Here is a 21560-nt window from a genome sequence, read left to right as displayed (position 1 = left end):
GTTTTGTTTTTTAATTTATTTATTTGCACCGTAAAAACACAACAACACAACAAAAGAGAAGAAACAAATTGTGCACATGAGATTTAGAAAACCCCTAGAGGCTTATGGGAGTAATCTCTCCTCATTACACATTATAAACAGATACAAAAGTCATGTGATCTACAAAAATAAACAAACAAGCAACCACAGAATCAAAAGCAAACATAAAGTAGGCAGCACAAACCAAGAAAAGAAACAAAACAGATAAAATAACGTAATGAGGGTGTGTGTGATTTGGTGTAATGTATAAGAGTGTGTTTGTGTGTGTGCAAGTGAGTGTGCGTGCGCACATAGGAGCGTGTGCACATGCTTACTGAAGCAAACTTGTGTTAAGTCAACTCCTTACGACAGAGAGGGAGAGAAAGGCCAATTATAATCAGATATGATCAGTTCAAATGGTTAAGTTTGGTTCATCAGACAGGTCCTAAGCTTATATTTGAAATTCTTGAGAGAGGTAGACTGAAATGTTCAAATCTAAATATGGTCAAAATACTTAGCATTAAGTTACCTTTAAAGCCATGACATACACAGAGCATTACTTCACCAATTTACTTGCAGCATCTATTGAATAATACCCTGGCAAACGTCATTAACAGACAAGTGAATCATTTCATTCACTATTACTCAATAACTCATTCAGTGCAGATATTTAACAAAAACAAGAATGGAAAACAACAATGAAAAAAGTGCATATTATCATAAAAATAATAAATAAATAAAAATGCAGATTTCACCATCTGAAGGGCAAGTACGAGTTTCTGCCTTTGTTTTGTGCATTGTGGGCACAGAGTGCTTCATAATCCACTCAATAATGCATGTTTATTTGTAAAGTTACTTACAATAACATGTTGGAATGCTTTGTCTTATCTGGTCTCCCTCGAGTTCCTGTCCACACGAGTGCCAGGCAGGTCTTAACTGGAATGAAGAACTTCCTCTCGGTCATCCAAACAACTCAAGCTTTGATCAACCAATTAGCTGTTCTGGCACAATGTGTGCCCAAAGTTCTGATTTCAGACATCCGTTGGCCAAAGATTAACAAGTGGCTTTCGTCAGGCGGTGGACGAAATGGGAGAAGGTACAGAGGAAAAGTTAAGAAATTTAGGACAATAACAATTTTTTCTTCTCATATCAGATTAGGTTAAAAAAAATTCCCTCAACTCCTTTAATCCTCCTTCTGATTTTAGTTCTCTACCAGTCACACCAAAGTGAGTTTAGTTGGCATGGATGGGTTTGAATGACAGACAACTTTGCTTCTACACAAGTTAATTACAACTAATGTCATTGGCAAGTAAATAAATGACAAATAACATTCAATATTTCAGAAAAACCTAAAAGAAACTATTTTGACACTCTAAGGAGGGAGGATCCTTTTCTTTTCAAATCCTCTTCCTCATGAGGTTGTTCCATTTCCCTGTATACCCTAAGGGATTCCTTGTCATCTTAGAGAACTTGGGATGAGTCTGGACCTGTTAGTGTAAAGCTCACTGGGTTATGTATGTGATATTGATTTATACACATAAACTTGACTAGATGAAGCAATTGATCCTACAATTGCAATATGTACTGTTCCAAATCTACAGTCAATGTTCCAGCACAAATAAACATCATGGCAAACTCTGTTTCTACAGTATACTTAGTAACATGCTGTAGCAAAGACATTATTTGGAAAAATCTTCCTGAGCTCATTTCAGGTATGAAAGCATCTGTCTGTACAAGATATTTGTCTTTGTATATGATCTGTTATTAGCATTCATGTTAGACGTGTTTGCCTATCGTTGCTCAGCTTTTGTTGCTGGGAGGGCTGGACAAATGGAAATGTACTTCTGCATGTGTGGTTTACAAGAGGTTGTCGAGGGTGTGGTAAAGTGTGTGTGTGTGTGTGTGTGTGTGTGTGTGTGTGTGTGTGTGTGTGTGTGTGTGTGTGTGATAAACAGACTACATTTACTAAGAGTGGACAAACAGTATATTTGGTGTCATTTAGCACATACACTGTCTCATATTGGTCAGTAATTGGGATTAAACACCAGTCTGTGCTTGTGGTCTATGTGGTCCATTAAAGCAGACTACACACCTCAACAGTGTAAGGCTCTTAAGTGTAAGCTCTAAAACCAGTTTGGAAAGTGAGTTGTTTACCTGGTCATTGGTCTGAGCTACTGAAAGGGAGAGTTTGTGCTCAGCAGATAAAGCTGTACAAACACAATAAGCTTTGCAACTTGAAATGTGGGCCACAGCATGTAATGTTGCAAAACACAGCATGTTTTTTTAAAGTCAAGGAGTGGCTGCAAAATATGGAACGCTGAAGCCAAAATTAGTTCACTTCATTTATTGTCAGGCATGTTGTGGCACCTCAACAGCGCTCACAGATCAAAGATAGACAATAGACCACACATAAGTAATCTATGAGAAAGAAAGAAGAAAAAGTCTCTCAGTTGAATTGAATCCAAAACTGTCAGTATTCCATATCTACATGGACAATGTTGGCATTTATACTTTTTCCTGTAAAAAAGTAATGAAAATAAGTGAAGTAATCATGCAATTTGATCATTTTCAGGGAGCCAAGTCATGAGTGTCGAACTGGAAGGCAATACCAATACCAAATCAATAAATTCACAACAAACACAACTTTGTGCCAGGTTGAACTAATGTTTTCCAATCAAGAGAGACATGACACTGAACCTCACTACCTTGGGTGTTATGCACAGCGTGGATTTTACACCTTGCTGCTGCGTTCACAACCAAACTTGAATTCGAACTTTAACCCCATTCACTGCAAACCCGACCTTGTGTGGTGACATTCTGTATTAAAGTTGGACTTTTGGCATTGACTCTGCACCCAGCCCAGTGGCATGTGCAGCTCAGATTGCTTATCTGTAGACAGTGCAGAGTGAGACTGAATTCGTCACCCATACAGTCAGGTGATATGAAGCCCAAGATGCTGGTCCAATAAGCCTCCCTTTTCAAAACTCCTCCAATTCTCCTGTCCAGAGACACTGTGTCTATTTATATGCATTTCAACGACTGATCAGCATAATTTCTTTACAAAAGGTTATATAAAATTGATCAATTTGTTTCATGTTTGTTTCTCCTCACAGCCTTTTTGCTCAGGCAGCCTCATTATCAGGGATCTTGACATTTGGCCTACATAGCCCTGTTTTCTGACTACCATTAGCTGCTATGCCAGCCTTGGGTTGCAAATGACATATAATTACACTGCCTGCCAGTGGTCAACTGGGTTTTTTCTTCCTGTTGGCAATAACTGATTTGTTTATCTTTGAGGAGAATTTCAAGCTCACTCACTCTCTGCACTGGCTTTGACAGCAGAATCTAACAAAAACTACCACTCAGTGGTGAATTGTTGGACAGCTTAGCACACATAATACCAATCAAATCCGCTTGCCAAGCAGTCACAGACAGAGCCAGGACTGTCTTTTATCTTCTGTGGCTGCAGGGCAGGCCGCCAAGCAAGCTGCTTGGCCAGCTACAGTAGGCTTGCTTCAACTTTGACAACATCATATTAAATGAGAAGTAATCCATAGTGTCCTGTGTGTTTATATGGGAAAGTTGTTCGACTCTCATAGCTCTGATAGCAGACAGAACTGCTGTGAAGTCCTCAGGTGGAGAGAGGAAAGAATACAGTCAGATTCTTCTGTAGTTCCCCCCGTAGTTCTTCCAATGTTCATGATGATTTTATATAGTAGTACATAGATAGTAAACTAGGCTGCCACAGCCATAGATGTAGAACACTAGATGTGACATAATGTCATAAATCTTGGGATATTGGCAGCAATTATTACTGGCTGTGTAGCATCAAACTGCTTCACCATAAGGACCAAAGAGACCAGGGAGGCTGGCATCACTTTCCACACGTCAATATACAGTGATGAGAGATTTTTTTTTTTTACATAGGGGTCAACTAAAACGACAAAAATTTTGTGAACTCACTACCGTTAGCTAATGTTAAGTCACCAAGTAACAGACCAGCTGAGTTATAAGTCAAAGTTATTGCTGACTGCTAGCTCTTAACAGCATTGATCTGTTAGCTAAACAGATAAATTGTATCCAGCAAACATTGTTTTAAGGTTAGCTACGCTAACTTAGAGATCAAAGGTAACGTTTAGTAATCTTATAACAAAGTTATTAATATTACCCTAACATTTGACCGCTAAGCAGCTGTCAATCAAGTGTAAACATACATGTTAACTACAAGAAGTGTTTGTCCTCACTCCTAAATCATATTTCATAATATCTCAAGACAAATCCAGCAAGCCGGCTACATTACATTCTACACAAAAAGTGAAGCCCAGGCAAGTCAACACAACAGTAAGGTTAGTCACAGTAAGGTTAGCAACATTGATCACTAACCAACCACACAATCAGCCAACATATTGTTATTCAAGGCCGAGGGGTCACATTTAATGTTACATGTTCACCACTTCTAGCTAACCCAAAATTAGCTGCCTTGAATCCTGCAATCAGTCATCATATATTAACATCACTTGTTGTCAGTTTACCTTGTTCGTTTACATGATTTTCCATTTAGTAAAGCAAATAAAAAATAATCCATGTCCTGATCAGGTAAAGTAATCCAGTCAGAAGAGGGAGATTTGTACTTCATCAGTTCAGGTCAACCTTGCAATTTTGCAAAATTCCTGCGATTTCTCTGCATTATCATCTTAAATTTAATGTCCATACCTTGTGATAAGAATAAAAGACAATTTCGATGAGTCTATCAGGAGTTTTGCTGAAGGCAAAACTTGCTTTATCAACAAAAATAATAACAAAGCAAAAAACAAACCCCATGCCAGTTGACCAAAAAAAAAGCAAAATAGAAGTATTTGCCAGTGAGCTGGTGTGTGTGTGTGTGTGTGTGTGTGTGTGTGTGTGTGTGTGTGTGTGTGTGTGTGTGTGTGTGTGTGAAAGAGAGAGAGAGAGAGAGAGAGAGAGAGAGAAAAAAAGAAAGATATCTTTCCTTATGTACTATTTATGATATTAATAAATATATTAATATATTACAGTAACTGTGATTCCCTCTTGTGTTTCTGGTTCTAATTGCCTGCCAATATAGGCCATAATACTGAAATTTATTTAGGATTTCTAAATTCAGGCAAAATTGATAAATAAAATCATTGTGTGCAATATAAATGCACAATAATGAGATTATCTTCATGATTAAAAGCATTTTGTTCTCTTAGAGCTATAATAATCAAAATTCTACAAGAATCTTTGTTTTTTTGGTTCAGTCTAGACAGGCCCAGTTTTCTTAATTATTACTTTGAATAAAAAATAGTATTTGTGTATTGGTAGAAAAATACAAGGATTATAAATACAACATAAGCCTCTTTCACCATAGGTTTAAAAGTTTAAAACTGGACCCAGGTAAAATGGCTGCCTTATGGTTCCATCCTGGAATGTCAAGTCAGTATGACACATGGCTTCTAGTGCTTTGTATCTATGGCTACAGCTGTCTGCAGCAAGACAACATCGGCAAGTATTGTGGGCATTATAGATGTTCTACCTCCATTACTAATATGTGGAAACAAGTTTGAAAATTGGTGATTCGTTTGTCAGTTGAGGGCTGAGTGACCCAGATAGCATGATATCAGAGATGACATGGAGTGTGTTGCTGATAAGTTCATTCTAGTGTAATGATTTAATATGGATGCTAGGATACTGTAGACAGTTGTTTAGGTTCAGTGCTTGAGATGTGAACATCTCAAGGTGAAAGGCAATGCTGACATTTGATGTGTGTCAGACAAAAACCGACACTATATTACCCCAAGGACAAGAAGAAGAGTGAGTTGTGTTAGTTGTGTTTTAAACTAGAATATATAGATTGAAACAAAGATTAATGTTAATTGTTGTGACATTTTTCAAATTCTGATGACACTGGAGCCCTGCATTCTCAGTATGTTTCAAACTTTTGCTTGTCAGATCATCAAACAGAGTCCTGGGGCGCTGCCTCTGGCAGCTTATGTAACTCTCCAACAAGCACACCCACGTCACGCCGACATTAGGTGAGAATGCTTGAACTTCTCTCTCAAGTTTTCTTTTTTCATTCATACCACAACTACTTGTTTGTCTCTTTTCATATATACAACCATTGTTCATAACGCCATAAATGCCTTCAAGGAAATACTTTAAACAAGCATGTGTCCTTATCCCTGTTTTTACAGTTCACTGCGTCAAGATTACAAAGACACACAGAAGACAGAGTTCTCAGAAAGAGATCACCAAGGTAGTGAAATGCAGCCAGGAGGAGGCTTTCATGTCATGTTTTTCACATGAGCTTTGAGTGAACCAGGGTTAAACATTTTTGCCTTAAGACATGGTCGGACAATATGTCTTACAACCTAGTTTGTTTCAAGCATCCTGATCCCTTTGCTCTGACTTCTCAATGTATTCTTATTGTATTGTATTCTTACTTTTTCTTACAGAGAGCTGAATCTGAGGATGTGAGTTTGTGTACCTTCAAGAAAGGCGTCAGCTTTAAGGTAAATGGGTCATTCACAGAAAGTGTACAAACACACACAGTACGACACTGTCTTGGTTAGAGGAAACATATACCACAAGCTTTGGTTATAACATGTTTCCGTCTTGGGCTCCAGTGTCAATCATGCCAAGAGCATTTTGTTCCCCATGCAGAATATAGAGTATTTGGTCTCAAAATAAATTCTGTTTCTTCTCGGGCTTTTCTGTCACAAGATCAAGTGGAGAAATTTCTCGCACCTCTCTCTGTTTCACCGGGGGAACTCAGTCTCGTTATGAGCCTGCCTCCGCCTGACAGGGCTGATAGCCTCAATCATTTCTGTTGTCCCTTAGGTTTTGTTAAACCTACAGTGCTCCAAAAAGAAGTCAGTTTGTATGGAAGTCTATGGGAAAATGACCCTAGTTCTCACTTGATTTATTACCTCAGTAAACACTTTTCTAATGAGTTTATTGTCTCAATCACTAGTTTCAATACAGTATGATGTTCATTTTGTAAATCATGGTCCCATTTAATTGAAATTTGACGATAAAGCAGGGTATGCTTTAGGGCATGGCTGAGTTGTGATGGAGAAGTCGCTAGCACAGCGACAACGTTACTAATGTATTTCAGTGTGTTTTCAGTTCATTGAAGTTAATTGTAACGTTTTGGTCACCTAAAAAAGTCTTGTTCAGCGTTTGGTTGAACTAAAAGACCCTCTAAGGAGTTTAAATTTTCAGTTTTTCAAGTAAGTACATTTTGTTTTAATGGTTTAAAGCCCAGGCTAGCAGCTAACATGAGGCTCAGCTCCACCCTCTTGTACACATATGGTCACTTTTTTTATCACTTCTTGTTCCAAAAATCCAAGATGGCAACGGTCAAAATGCCAAGCCCGAGGCTTCAAAACAAACAATGTGATAAAGTGACAACTTAATAAAGTGACATGTTAACAGTCCTACAGCGAAAATTACAACAGCATTTAGCCATGCATACACAGTATGCCTTGCAGTCCAACAAAGATACCCGGGGGCCAAGCACCCATCAGGATGGGTCAGGATACCGAACATGACATAATTTCCCCAGCAAATCTGAGGGGAAACAAATCCTTGCTGGTTGATGTTAAACGCATCACTACCAGTGCACCAGTATGGACATGTCATACCAGACAACAGATTTAAAAACTCTGTATACTGTGAAATACAGAGAGATTTAGAGATTTATTAATCAGTATTGTGTGAACTTGTTTGGCAAGGGCTTGAATGTAACGGATGTTCATTTACATGTAAAAGTCCTTGAAATACTTGAACATGCATGGCTCACTTGTATTAAATATTTAAAACTGGGTCACAGGGTCTGAGAATGTAAACCTAAAGGAGCTCTGAGTTCTTAAATAGCTAGCTGTTGGTTACAGAGTGCTGTTCAGAATAAAGCCATAGGCAGTATCAAGGATTTACACACTGTCATTTGAATTTATATCGATGAGTCATTTTGTGCTGTTACAAAATATTTCTTATAGTCCAATCACATAGGACATATTCAAATAATATTACCAATAATTAACCAGATTAAAATGATTAAAAATATAGAATCCTAGAATAAATTTCTAGAAATTTTCACACTATCTTGAAACATTGTTGTGGCAGCTAACTTAACAGTTAAATGGTTAATTAACAAAATAACTTTTATGTGCAATTTATGTTGGATACAGCAACTAAGCAAAAAAAAAGAGAGATCTGTAAATTAATTGTACTATATACTGTGCTGTAGCTTTGACTGGTGAAGAAAATGTACTCATCTTGCCACAAGCCATTATGATAATTTTTTAAAGGACTCCAGAAACAAACTGACCGGCATGTCAACAGGAACCTCAGAGGGGAAAACTGCCTCCGTCCCACACATCAGAAGAAAAGGGGAGTGTTTTGTGGTGGTGTGGACCTTTGATCTTAATGAAAACAACATAGCATCCAAGAAGACATCCCAGTTGTTCTGCTTCTCATTAACCAATTTTGTGAGAGCTCTAAGATGTAAAATAAGAAACGCAAGATAAACAAACAAAATTAAGCCTCTCTCAGAAATAGTTCCAAATTTCTTGCCCCAACCATGCGCTGCATAACATATTGATATTAATCAAATGAAATACATATCAATAGTGAATAAATAGTAATAGATTGAATATGTGGATAATATCAATTATCCATGGTTATCCACAGTTCCTTTCCCAGGAACGAGAGTGGAATGTTAAAAGTAATTTAATGAGACAAGCCTGTCACAAAGCTCTGCTACAGCTTGAAAAAATCTTGCTGCTTTATATTGTCATTTTTTCTCATCCAGGCCATTGGTTTGGGATGATAGTCAGCTGTGACACTTCTTTCAATACCCGAAATATTACAAAGGATGTTGTTGAACTGAGACAAAAAACAGTTACAGTAAAAAAAAGGAAAGGAATCATTCCTGAATTGTATTTACTACAATGGTATTTAGAAAATACACATTCTTCGTTTACAAATTCTTCCCTCATCAGAGAGGACTCTTTTGGGACAACCATGTCTATAAATAATAGGGCAGATATGGTGTCCAACTTCAGCTGCTGACTTTGTCTTTAATGGGAAAGCCACAACCTGTTTTGAAAAGTAATCTGTGGCTGTTAGAATATACTGGAAGCCATTCACAGTTTTTGAGAGAGGTCTTGTCAGATCAATGCCAATGAGCTCCCAGCAGCAGACACCTATCAAGGTACAACAAATATATTTCCTTTTACATTTTCAATACTTCTTTATTAATAGCTGTTGTATAATATCAGGATACTACTGTACACATTTACCTTTATATACTGTGCAGCAGTCAGTGGTTTTCCAACTTTCTGGCATTTATCACATTCCAAGACCTTTAATAAACTAGCTGTTAATAAAACCCAAAAACACGAAACTCAAAAATAACTCAAACACAAACCCATTTTTTAATATCAATGGATATGCCAAGCCAGTAAAATCTGGAGCACATTGCAGTGTGTGTTTTCAGGATGCCCGAATATCCCACAATTGGAGAGGAGTGAAATTCCTTGAAGAGCTTTCTTGCATCCTCTTTGGATTTAATGGCTCTTCTGCTTCCAAAGAAGACCTCTCCTTCTGCAGTGAACATTCATTAAAGAACTGTAATCATTAAAGAGCTATCTTACCAAAATGCTAGCTACATTTGAATGTATTTAGATACTCACCTTTTAGTGTGACTTTGGAAGCATACCTCCTAAGGTTTCATTTCTAGGATTTATACCCAGATGGGTATGTTCTCAGAGAGAGGAAGTCAAATGTTTCTTGCCACCTTTTCTCCATAGCTATACAGACAAGGGATAACACATGTATTTAGTATTGTTATAATATGATACATATCTCATTATAACAAGAAAATAACTTTTTGGTAAACATTTTGGTGGACATGTACTGTATTTTTTTCTTTTTGATGTCATCTTTCTTACTGAAAATAAAAGATAAAGGCGCACATTAGCTGATGTTTACTTTTGATGCTGCCATCTTAAAAGTAGTCAATAGCATCAAATTGACTTTTATGATAACACTGGCAGACAAATATATGTGCTCATTATGTCAGTAAGGTAAAACAATACAAAGAAAATTCTGTGAACAATCAACTTAAGTCATTCACACTGAAGTGGGCTTAACTTAAGTTATTCTCATGTCAAATTGGCTCAAGCAGTGTGCTTCTTTTCACACTGTACCAAGTAAGCCCACCTGAGAAAAATTCAAATTTTTATAAATATAGACTTACATGGAATCAATAGGTAGACTTACCCAATGACAGCATGTCACGGAATTCTTAAATAAAGGGGAGAGCAGTCGAAGTAGTCTTTCTTAGTTCTTTAATATTGTCATATGAATCAGTCTACACTAAAAACTTTGATAATCGCTTGCTCGTTATGACATATGCACATTATAATAAGCTAGCTACATTTGTTTAAAGATAACACGCTGCACGCCATTATCATCTAACTTCTACATTCTGCAGCAAAGCCAGTATGTACATGCAAATATTTACATGCTTACAGATCAAAAAGCGCAATGAAAAGATTATTTTTAAGATACTGTTCACCATCAGCCAAAGTCTCGACAGCATGCCTGACAGCAAGTTTGCATAGATTTTTGGGCGCGACAACAGAGCTGTCAATACAATACAGAGCACATATCAACAGAACACCAGCAACAGTAATGAAAAATAGTGTAGCACCCCATAAAAGATCATAACAGCACATAAAATGGATAATCTGAACAGTACTTATGTGGTGGTCATAAATTTGTTTTTGTTCTCCTTTAAGACAAGCAGAAAAAAACTTAGTTGTATATGAATTATTTAACTCATAAATACCCTTTGTTTTTGTGAGTGTCACATAGACTACTGATACAGTAGGCTAGTTTATCAGGTGTATGTGTTTCAAACTAAATACTTGCTGTAGAGGTTCTGCAATAACGAATGAATGCTTAAAATATAAATTATTGCAGTTAAACGCTCTCCAAACGAAATTGGCACAGAAAATAATGTTTAATGTGATTAAAGCATGAAAGTTAGTAAATCAATCTGCATTGATCTATAAATGAATGTGGGTGATTCTTACAATATCTGTTGTCCACAGCTGCTTGGTACTGTATGAAAAGCTTCTCCTTCAGTTCATTAAATCTCTGAAACATCTGAAGGCAGCAGGACTGATAGGTTGGTAAATCTGTAGCCTCTGATAAGTGCTGCACCAGAGCACAGTGCTGTTGATGACACCAGGCTGCTACAAAATAACCACACACACTTCCTACTCATATCAGACTGGTGGGTTATATGTTCTGCTTTTCCATGAAGGAGATGTCAGGTTTGCAGGGCTCATCCAACTTTCCATTTAGCAAAAGTTGTTTCTCATGTTTTCCACACACAACAAGACTTATGAACAGTGTGTGTATGTGTGTGTGGGTGTGAAGTGAAAGACAGATTGGGCAAGCCATTTGCTGCAGCAATAACGTGTTGCTGTTTTTTTAACAATATATTAAAGACATAAATCATTTAAAAAATACTTTGTTTATATGATTGCATCAATGTAATGCTTTTTCGTCTTAATTCTATGTGTTCATGTTGTAAATTATCCCATTATATTGCAAAATGTGATGCAAGAGTATTAGCACTGTAAGGCATTTCAACAATAAAATATGAACTGCTGAAAAACTGCCAACAACGAAGTTTCATGACACACAGGATTAAAGAGCTTGGGTAATCCGTGGTCTCCCACATAACAGGCAGAATGTCAAATTCTAACCGACCAGTCTGAAGTGTATAGAGCATAGACTGTAAAAAATATGGATGTAGCCACCATGACGTCACCCATTGGTTTCTGAAAAGCAGTTTTGAAGCTTAAAGTGGGAAGCCCCAGCCATCAACATCTTGGCAGTGCCTGACTCCACCTAACTCCCGGCTAATCCAAAATGAGGAGCCCGCCTCAGAGTTGAAGCTGAGGCGGGCTAAATGAAGCCTGGTTCCTGAAACATGCCCACCTAGCTCGAAGCTGTCAAGCTAGCTAAGGCAAACAAGCTTGGCTAACAAAGCTAGGCTATGTGGCTAACTCTGTGGTCTTCTTGCTCCCAGTTGGTACCATTACCGTCGCAGCTTATGTTACTTGAGGTAAGTTAACCTGAAACTATAAAACAAAACTTGAAATAATGATTTATGTTATTGAGATTATACTACACAAGTTTAAAATGCTTCAGAGCTTTTTAAATATATAACTGTGGTAATTTTGTGGCAAATTCAAAAATCTGCAGATCGATTCTCAGTGTGCATAATGGCTTACATTAAAGATTATAGTTCCCACACCGCTATTGCAAACAGTGCACATATTTATGGTTTTGACACTGATAGAAGTCAGCAGGGGACTGAAACTTGTGTGCACTGCTATCGACAGTGCTGTGCGAGATTATTATCTAGATATGATTGTTGAGAAAGTAATGCACTTTTGTATTTGTTACAAGATGTTCATTTCTTTCAGTACATCACCTTGTTGAGGTCATGGCTCGACCACGTCTGCTACACACAGCATAAACTGAACATACCAGTCTTGGCTACTTGACTTTAGACAGCTGATATGAAACTGTCTGTCTTCAAAGGACAAAAAAATATATTCAGGGACTGTCATCTATATTTCGAGGTGTTGCGCACTTGTTCCATTTTATCCTACAGATGTGACATAATTCTATTGTCAACATAAAAAACTGAGCCACCCTTTATAGTTGACTTTATATTTTTCATTACGTAAAGCATTTATTACCCTTATTTATTTTCCTCTCATATTCACAGTATGGATCATTGGTGACAGCTATGTCCGGTGTGGTGCCCGGAGAGACGCAGACAATGCAAAGCAACCTCAGCGTGCCAGATGTCCCTCACATTAGAGATGACCGTCCTGGGCTATTTTTGAAAGATGGAGTTCATTTCACACGAGGGAAATGATATGTTTTTAAGAACATTTGCTAAAAGCCTTAAAAACCACCTTCAAATGCAGTGAACTGCTTACAGTTGGCAGTGTCACTGCTTTTTGAATTTGGCTTTTAGGACCTATTTTGTTAGGCCTTAACGTAGCCCTGACTGTCATCACAAATGTTGAGTTTATTTTTTATTTTTAAGTATTGTCCATCTTTTTGTATTTTATTTAAAATGTATTTGAGTGTTAATCTATGATAACTTCTAGTTCATATTTCAATAAATTCTATTTATATTTGCACTCCTTTTGTCTTAATACTGACTGAAAATGTTAGATTTCACATTCAAATCTGAGTATCAATTTACCAAATCATACAACACAGATAAAATCATACAATACAGATAAAACATTAAGCATTAATGCTCAACAACAAAATCTAGTTTAAGCAGAAAGTGAAAATACTCCCACACAATGTTTCAGACTCCTGACCTTTCTCAAGACATTGTCTCAAAATGTTTTGAGAAAGGTCAGAAGACCGAAACGTTGACAAATAATTATGCAGAGTCCATTTCTGTGTGTGCAGGAGTATTTTCACTCTCTATTTGACTATAATTAAGGGGGCTTACACCCAGCAGCAGAGCCTAACAAGGTTTTGGAGAGTGCCTTGACAGTCCGTCACAGACTTCTTTAAATGCAAACACTACAACTTAAATTACTTCAGTGTTTAACAGGTCATAATCAATTTATTTAAGCTAAAAAAAAAAAAGGTGGTGGACATCACAGTCCTCATATTCTGTCTGTTGCATTGTCTATTCTTGTGAAGTTACGGGCCTATCTCCTACACTTATTATTGAAAATTTTTCATCTGACAGTCAAATGCATAGTTTTTTTTATGCCATAATCCCTTATATAACACACAATTGACATACATTTAGTAACCTCCGTAAGTGTTAAGGACAACAATATTAAAAAAAATGGAATTCAACGGACAAGCCTAGTTTTCACTGAAGTCACGCACAGTTTTTGTGCCAGGCTGTAGACATGTAAAACATATTTCTGCTGTAAAGTTGAGCATTTTAACATGGGGGTCTACGGGGATTGACTCGCTTTTGGAGCCAGCCTCAAGTGGCCATTTGAGGAACTGCAGTTTTTGGCACTTGTGCATTGGCTTAATTTTTCAGTCGCAGTGTGGTATAGAGGCTGCAGATTAATTAACATACAGTATGTGTCCTGCTGCCGCCAGATGGCTGCAAGATTTGATGACCTGAAGGAGAAGCTTTGGACAACAGATACTGTCAGAATCAATCATATTAATTCATAAATCAATGCTGACTACTATACCGCTTTAACCGCAAACTTTAAACTTTGTATTTTTTATGCTGATTTAAACATCTTTTGACTGGGGAGTGTTTGATTAAATATACTTTATTTATATTTTAATCATTATTCCATTATTTATGTGCATTAGCTTAAAGGATGTAGTTTGCTGTTGTTGATAAAATCACTGAAGTGCCAGCGGAGCGACATCACTTAAGAAACAGACTTGAGAAATCTATTCTCAGCACATCAACACCAACAGGCTTTCAGGCTAATTTTTTGGGAAAGTGTGTCTAAAATGATGTGCTAGACATCGAAAATATTTCCATTTGATGGAATGGTGTAACCATGAAAACATAGAGTAAGCATATTTTGTTTGAGTGAGAGGGACAGAGCTTCTGCCAGTTCAAGGCTGATACACAGTGAAAAAGTAACTGTGTGCGCAACGGTGACTTTATCTGCTGTTAAGAAGGCATCTACTGTAACTAGGCTACTTTTGCCGAATTTACAAGAAGATCCTAACTCAACAACTGACAAAACTGTCTGGTGACTTTCTTTAAATGATCTGACTCAATTTGCCTGTTATTTCTCACATTCCCAAACACATCATTAGCATTTGACTGTACCTTTTTGTTTGCACTTAAAGGTTCAATAAATGGCACTGAGCCTCACCAGATATCAGCAAATAACTATTAGCTATGTAAAGATATAGTGGAGTAATGGCGACCTGAGCAGTGAATGAAGTCACACTCCCTCTGTGTGTGTTGTTGTCCAAGCTTCTCTGTTCTTTTGTTTTGGTGGCTGCACTGGCGAGATGTTGGTGCGATAGTGCAACATCTAGTAGCTGAATGTCATGTATTGCAACTTTAACAAGCCATTGTTATGCTAACAGGTCTCCCAGCCCCCATAACTCTTAGCCCAAACAGATGCAAACACAAACCCATTTAAAAATGAAAGCTGCAAGCAGTGATGATCGGGCCCTCGCACCTTTGTTGACATTGGGGTGCACTGCAGTCATGCAGTTATGTGTGCAGTACGTGGCGCTGGGGATGACATGTTGGAAATTGTGTATACATTTGATGAACTATCTGTCATTTAGGCTTCACTTCCTGTTGCAAGTAGGCAATTCTACATAAATGAAATATTAATGCAGCAATACATTAACAAGAGGACAACTGACATGGGTATACATTTTCATGAATATTTGACATTGCATGTAGTCAATAACTATCACTTCCTGTGTTGACTATATAGTGCCAGAGAGCACCCACTAATTATGCCTCATGGTGCTGTATATCATGTGTAGACCACATCATCTAAATTTCACGTAAATCAGATGATGTTTGTCACATGAGGATGACTTCCCATTGTCAGTAGGTGGTGCTACACAAGTGGATCTTTAATGCTGCAATACATTTAATGGAGGTTATACATTTTCATGAATATCAGTCATTGCACAAAGAAGCCCCCACCTTTACATTTGACATAGATGTACGAAATTTGATAGGCATATGTAACATCTCTAGACTTTTAAAAAAGCTTCTTGGCGCCAGACCCTAAATTCAACAGGAAGTCAGCCATTTTGAATCTACTTGCATTTTTTTTGCAAAGTGAAGCCATTTACAGGTGTTGTACTTTAACAAACTCCTCCTAGATATTTAACCCAAGCGACACTTTTTAGTTTCCATGGAACATCCTTGGCGTGCCAGTCAATTTTTCCAAAACATTAGGGCATTAAACAGAAAGTTATTGTAACTCCACTTTACATTTTCCAGTCTGCCCCAAATTTCTCATGCTTGATTGGAATCCAGGCCTGAACACATCTACATGTCAATATTGAGTCATAGGACTATGACTCAATGTTTCCTGTTTAATGCTATGTTTGGGGCATTAAACAGGAAGTTGTTGTAACTCCACTTTACATTGTCCAAGTACAATAGTATAAACTTGCTATGATTATAATTATTATTATAATAACTATTATTATAATTTCAAGCCCATGCAGAGTTGCTGTATACCAACACAGGTGTTTTTCATTTATATGGTTTGATTAGACCTCCTCTCAGCTTGGAGGCCATGTGCAGACGGTGATTGCTCAACATCTCACTGAGTAAAGCAGACTAAATGCAGGGCCACTGATGCCTCCCACAATCATGATTTTATCGATTCAAATGCTGCCTCCATGATTTTGCAGTTGATCAGGCTAAGATGAATATATTGGTGCAGGAGCTGCATCTGAATTGAATTTTATTTCAGCTCTCACTACCTAAGGACATCTTGCTCTTAAAACAAACTATACCACTGTTAAGCTTCTGTGTTTAAGAGTTGTGCTGTACCTGCATGGCTACATACTTAGTTCTCCATAGCTACACCATAGCTGACATGCACCTTCTCTGAGATGCAATGTGGGGACCGCAAGACATGTTTGGTCAGCTTTTGCTTTGCTTTGCTTGTACCCTTTTTTCCTCCTTGCCTTTGTTAATGCATTGCTTGGTACATTACTGCCAGTATTTGTTGATCAATAGAATAGCGTGAAGCCATCTGCAAGAGTGTTTATTCCGTCACCTTTGTGCGTGCCCATGCACAAGATACTAACAACTAAGAAAACAGTTCTCCATTGTACTTCCTAGTGATGAAAATCTCCATTGTGTACATTTAACAGATGAGAGACCAGTGGCCAGTCCTGTTTTTAACTCAAAGAGTAGTCCTATTGTTCAAACGCCCTCTGAAGGCATCACCCTTCATAAAAACACGCTCTTTGAGTGTCATTCAAGCAAGTCTACTTCCAGTACTCCACTCCGTCATACTTTCTCTCCGTTCCACTTCCAACCCACCATGGGCCAAGTGACTATACTGGACCTTCCATCCAACCAACACACCACAGCTCCAGAGGCATGTGCAAGTTTTGACCAAGGCTCCATGTTGTAGTGCTTTCAGATATTTTTAGAAGACTATTTCAATATATCAGCCTTATTATATCGTCATTTTGGTCAAAATTCTCCCTTTTACTTCCAGTTTAAGTTCCCTGAGTCACAGTTTTACTCTTGTGTTGTCTTTTGTCTTTGATCATTGTGTTTTAGTTGTAGCTTGATCACATTTCTGTCACCAAACCTAAGATCTATCTGTGTAGTGTGACAAATTGTGATGTTCAGTTATTCTGCAATTTTTAATTATGATTACCTATGTTACTATTAAGAAGTCATAGTTGCCACTAGGAGGGCTTTGTGTTACTATAGAGACTGCCATAGGAGTCACTATATCATTCATCTGATCATCCTCATATTCCCTACAAATCATACTCATAGATTAAAGTTCCAGACATGGTTGTCGACTTTGTCACTGCAGGGTGGTGACGAAACCCAGCCAACATTTTTTTATGAACATTTAACTAGAGCGCATCTGGAACTCGATGGGAACCAGTTCTGTCTGTGAGTATGAGGGCTTGAAGTCAGAAAGGGAAAGAGACACGCCAGAAAATACGTAAAGAAATAAATGTAAAGTAATAAATCAACAGCAAGAGAGACACACAGAGAACAAGCAAAGAACATTGAAGCCTGAAAGCTTGCAAGACAGTACAGCAGAGAACTAACAAACTGTATAGCGTGTGCATGGGCACACACTCACAGATACACACTCAAAGCAGAGCTTTTCTTGGTACAGGAAGAGGACTCTTAAAGGGACAGCACTGCCTGAGCCCTGCACAGCTCGTCTCGTTGTTGATTCAAGCTGAGGAAAGAGGGCAGACGAGAAAAACAAGCTGCTATATGATTGTAAATGAGGGAAGATGAGGGTGGTTGCAGAAAGGAGATGAGGTTGACGGTCGGTATTGAAATTCTCTGTGGTATTCAATTGTGACAAGTTTTTCTTTCTCAATGAAGAAGAAGTGGTCAGGATCTTTTTTCTTTCTAATTTCATCGTCTGTTTAAAAAAAAAAAAAAACAGGATGGTGGTTTTTGATCTCATGTCACTTAGTACGGTTATCATTTTAACAACTTTTAATGTATGTCATGGTGGTTTGTACATTATATGTTTGTGTCTGTTGAAATCTTGCGGCTAAATGATGAGTTGGCATGAGAATGTTGACGCAATAAACTTGCAAATCCTAGTTGCTCTGCAACTAGAAAGAAGCAAAAATTCACACGTCAGTTTTGTTGAATGTGAAATGGTTATGTGTTTCCCCACCAGTGTGAGAATGTGTGAAATTTGTCTGAAAATATTTGGCTTTGAGGCTGCGTGTGACATGCTGAGAGATGACTTCAAATGGACCATACAAAGACTCTTTTGCAGAAATAGGCATTCAGATCAAGGGAGACTTGATCTCTGTATATGAAATATACACAGTTGATTCCTTTTAAATTGATGAGCACAGCACTTTTTCTACCAAACTCATGGCTATTTTTCACTGCAACTTCTGCCTCCCTGTAGTTTCTGTCCTGCTTTCCCCATGTGATTTACTAAATGCTTGATACACTAAACCATATGGACAGAACAAGCAAAGCTTTGTGGAAGTCCTGGGCAAGGAGGCAGTTGTGCGCACCCACACACACACATGAGCACACACCAATAAAAGTGAAGACACGGCAGAAAGCTGGGGCAGCCTGGAGGAGGAGATGTTTTTCTCGACATATTGCGGGCGTGTGAGGATCCTGGTGGCATCTGTCACGCTGGCTGTACAGTCATTGTGAAACACAGCAGGTAGGTGAGATATAGAGAGGAGTAGTGAGTAATTTCTGATTACGTCTTAGTCATCATGGGAATAAAGAAGAGATTTTTTAAATGTTTCTATAAAGAAAAAGGACACAAATTGAAGATAGTAGAAAGGGGTGTTAAAGAGGGGGGAAAGAATGAGATAAACAAGCAAGAGATGTTTCAGTAGAGAGAAGCAGAGTTAGACAGAGAAAGGGGGGGTTGTTAATGAGCTGATCATGAGCAGATGGAGGTGCCAGTGCTGTCTTACAGCCAAAGTCATCCTCATGTGGTCTGAAGCAAAACAGGGGCTTGGTCTGCCCTGCATTCTGAACACAGCTAATTGGCTGCAGACAGGAGGTCTGATGCAGTCACCAATCAGGCGGTAGAAATGGCAGCTTCCCTTTCTTCTGTGTACTGTCTGACCCCTCCCACTCTGTGAGGTTTAAAACCAGGGGAAGTCTGAGCGCTGATTCTAGAGAGTTCTATTCTTCATTGAACCTGCCTCATGAGCTCTGAACATCTACTCTGACTCCTCTCCCTTTATGCTGCAGAACACTTTGTTAAAAACTTTTTAAAAACAGTTTTAAAATAGACTTTTACCTTTTTTCAATTCCCTCTTAATTGAATTTAAGAGACTGAAGATCACCCGTTGTTCCTTTGTGTTGCCCTCCATCTCTTGTCACTCCCCAACACTGTGGATGACTGTCGCATGAACCTCTCTCGTCCTGGACTGAATTTATCATCTGGCCTTGTTCTCTGTCCTGTGAGAATAGCCTCTGTTCCCTCTTCACATCATCACTAAGAACTGACAAGTACTGTTAAACCTAGGTATGTATCCAACCATTGAATGTGCTCACTTCACATCTCCTGTGTAAGATTTTTCTTTGTTTTCATGGTGTTACTTTATGTATATCTCTTTGATTTTGCATAGATGCTTAGCTACATCTTTAAAAGTCCAGAGGCACAAGCGTTTTGTGTGTATGTGTGTGAGTGTGTGTGTGTGTGTGTTTTCCAAGTTTGTGATGTTTGCGCAGGCAAATTGAGGGTGCATACCTATCCTAGAAATAGCCCTGAGGGGCACTACTGCGAAGCCAAAGCAGGTTTTTTCGTCTGTGACAACAGCTGCTATCTTTGTTTTCTGTATTCTCTCTATCAATGGTTTTGATAAGCTGTAATTTTCCACTGCACTTGGTCTGAGAATAGAGAAGTAGCTCAGGCTGAGACCATGGCCAGACTACGGTGTGTGTATATATGCATTAACCGGTATCAGATTGTCTTGGACTAATTACAATGCTTTGAATTAAATTTTAATGATAATATCCTGGTATGAAGTTATAATATATACTGTAAATAATACTGTCTTTAGAAATCCATTTTATTGGCTTGTATGGAGACATGTATAAGTGAATGACATTTTTGAGTGACTGTATAGGATGCTGAGACTGTCATTTATTTTGAATCATAACCCAAAAGGGTTTTGTATGTATGTCACTATAGATGAAAAGTTTTTGTTTGTTTTGTTTTTTACAATTTTAATTTAAAATTTGCTGGTTCTCGGCGATGTTTTTTTCCATGGTGGTGTTTCCTGGCAGTCCTCACCACGTGGACTTTTTTTTTTAATCTGACTTCCTCACTGGTCACCCTACCTTTTCTCATTCATGCCATTCCAGCCTTGGTCCCTGAGAGCTGACTCACTTCCTAGTTGATGTTCTTGTTAGTTCAGTGCTTTCCAAAAACCACGAAACAGCAGAAATTAATGTGATGTTTACGGTGACTGCTTCATCTTTGCAGTTGTCTTGGTTTGATTTCCCAGAAAAGTTCTAATTCAAGGCTGCATCTGTTCCAGAGAACTTATCTCTGAAGTGCTGTGGGCCGTACAAATGAAATTGTCCATATTAAGACTGTAGAAAAGTGAAAGGAGAGAGATAGTAAACAGTTTTTTTTCTTTTTTTCCATGATCTCTCTGTTGGTCCTCTCTCTGTCTTCCTCTCTCTCTCTTCTCTGTGAAAGATAATACGTTTGTATCTGGAGCATGGCGAGATCACATTTCACTGGCACTTAACATCAACCTGAACTCTTAAAGCTTTATAGCATGTGTAAAAGTGCATGTGTACAAACGTGTAGACTTGGAGTGAAAGTTACTAGTTGCACTCAGTTCAACACTACCCGCTTATGGCAGACAGCAATGTCAGTGAACACTCAAGATTGCAAAGATTGCAGGGGGTGGAGATGGAGAGGAGGCAGGCAACAAACACACAGTTCGCAGAAGAGTCTGTCTGAACGGAAAAGTACTGAGAGGCAGGGAGATGGGGAGGTGTGTGGGTGGGAGGGTAGGTATTCATAGAAATAGAGTTGCAGCTGATTCTGTGCCAAGACACACTTGTGCACCTGTATGAAAGAGAATACCACATAGAGTATTTAGACAGAGAAAGTACTCATGTCTGGAGATACTTTAGGCACAGAGACAATCAATCCTGTGCCTGCTTTCTGTCATCCAAACACAGCCAAAGGTTATATTCAGCCTCCAGCACAAAGACTTCAAACGTCATTAGGTGGAGTCAAACCTGCAGCTTATAGCTACTGTCAACATTC

At 38.2% G+C, this 21560-nt stretch overlaps 1 protein-coding gene across 2 annotated transcripts in view; it reads left to right on the top strand.

The window, feature by feature from the left end:
* The first annotated feature begins 6478 nt into the window (after positions 1–6478).
* The window catches only part of LOC137179511 (high affinity choline transporter 1-like), a 35017-nt gene continuing 19935 nt past the window's right edge, over positions 6479–21560 (top strand). The window contains exon 1 of one of the 2 annotated variants that reach the window (XM_067584241.1): positions 6479–6530. The gene's annotated coding sequence lies outside the window, so the exon portion shown is untranslated. Of the gene's footprint in view, positions 6531–19436; positions 19797–21560 lie in introns of those variants that run through there. The other variant, XM_067584240.1, reaches the window with a different exon arrangement.

This window comes from Thunnus thynnus, chromosome 3 (genome assembly GCF_963924715.1).
Source record: "Thunnus thynnus chromosome 3, fThuThy2.1, whole genome shotgun sequence".
Classification (NCBI taxonomy): Eukaryota; Metazoa; Chordata; class Actinopteri; order Scombriformes; family Scombridae; genus Thunnus; species Thunnus thynnus.
Note: the sequence above shows the minus strand (reverse complement) of the source record. Positions and strands in the feature narration are given on the sequence as shown.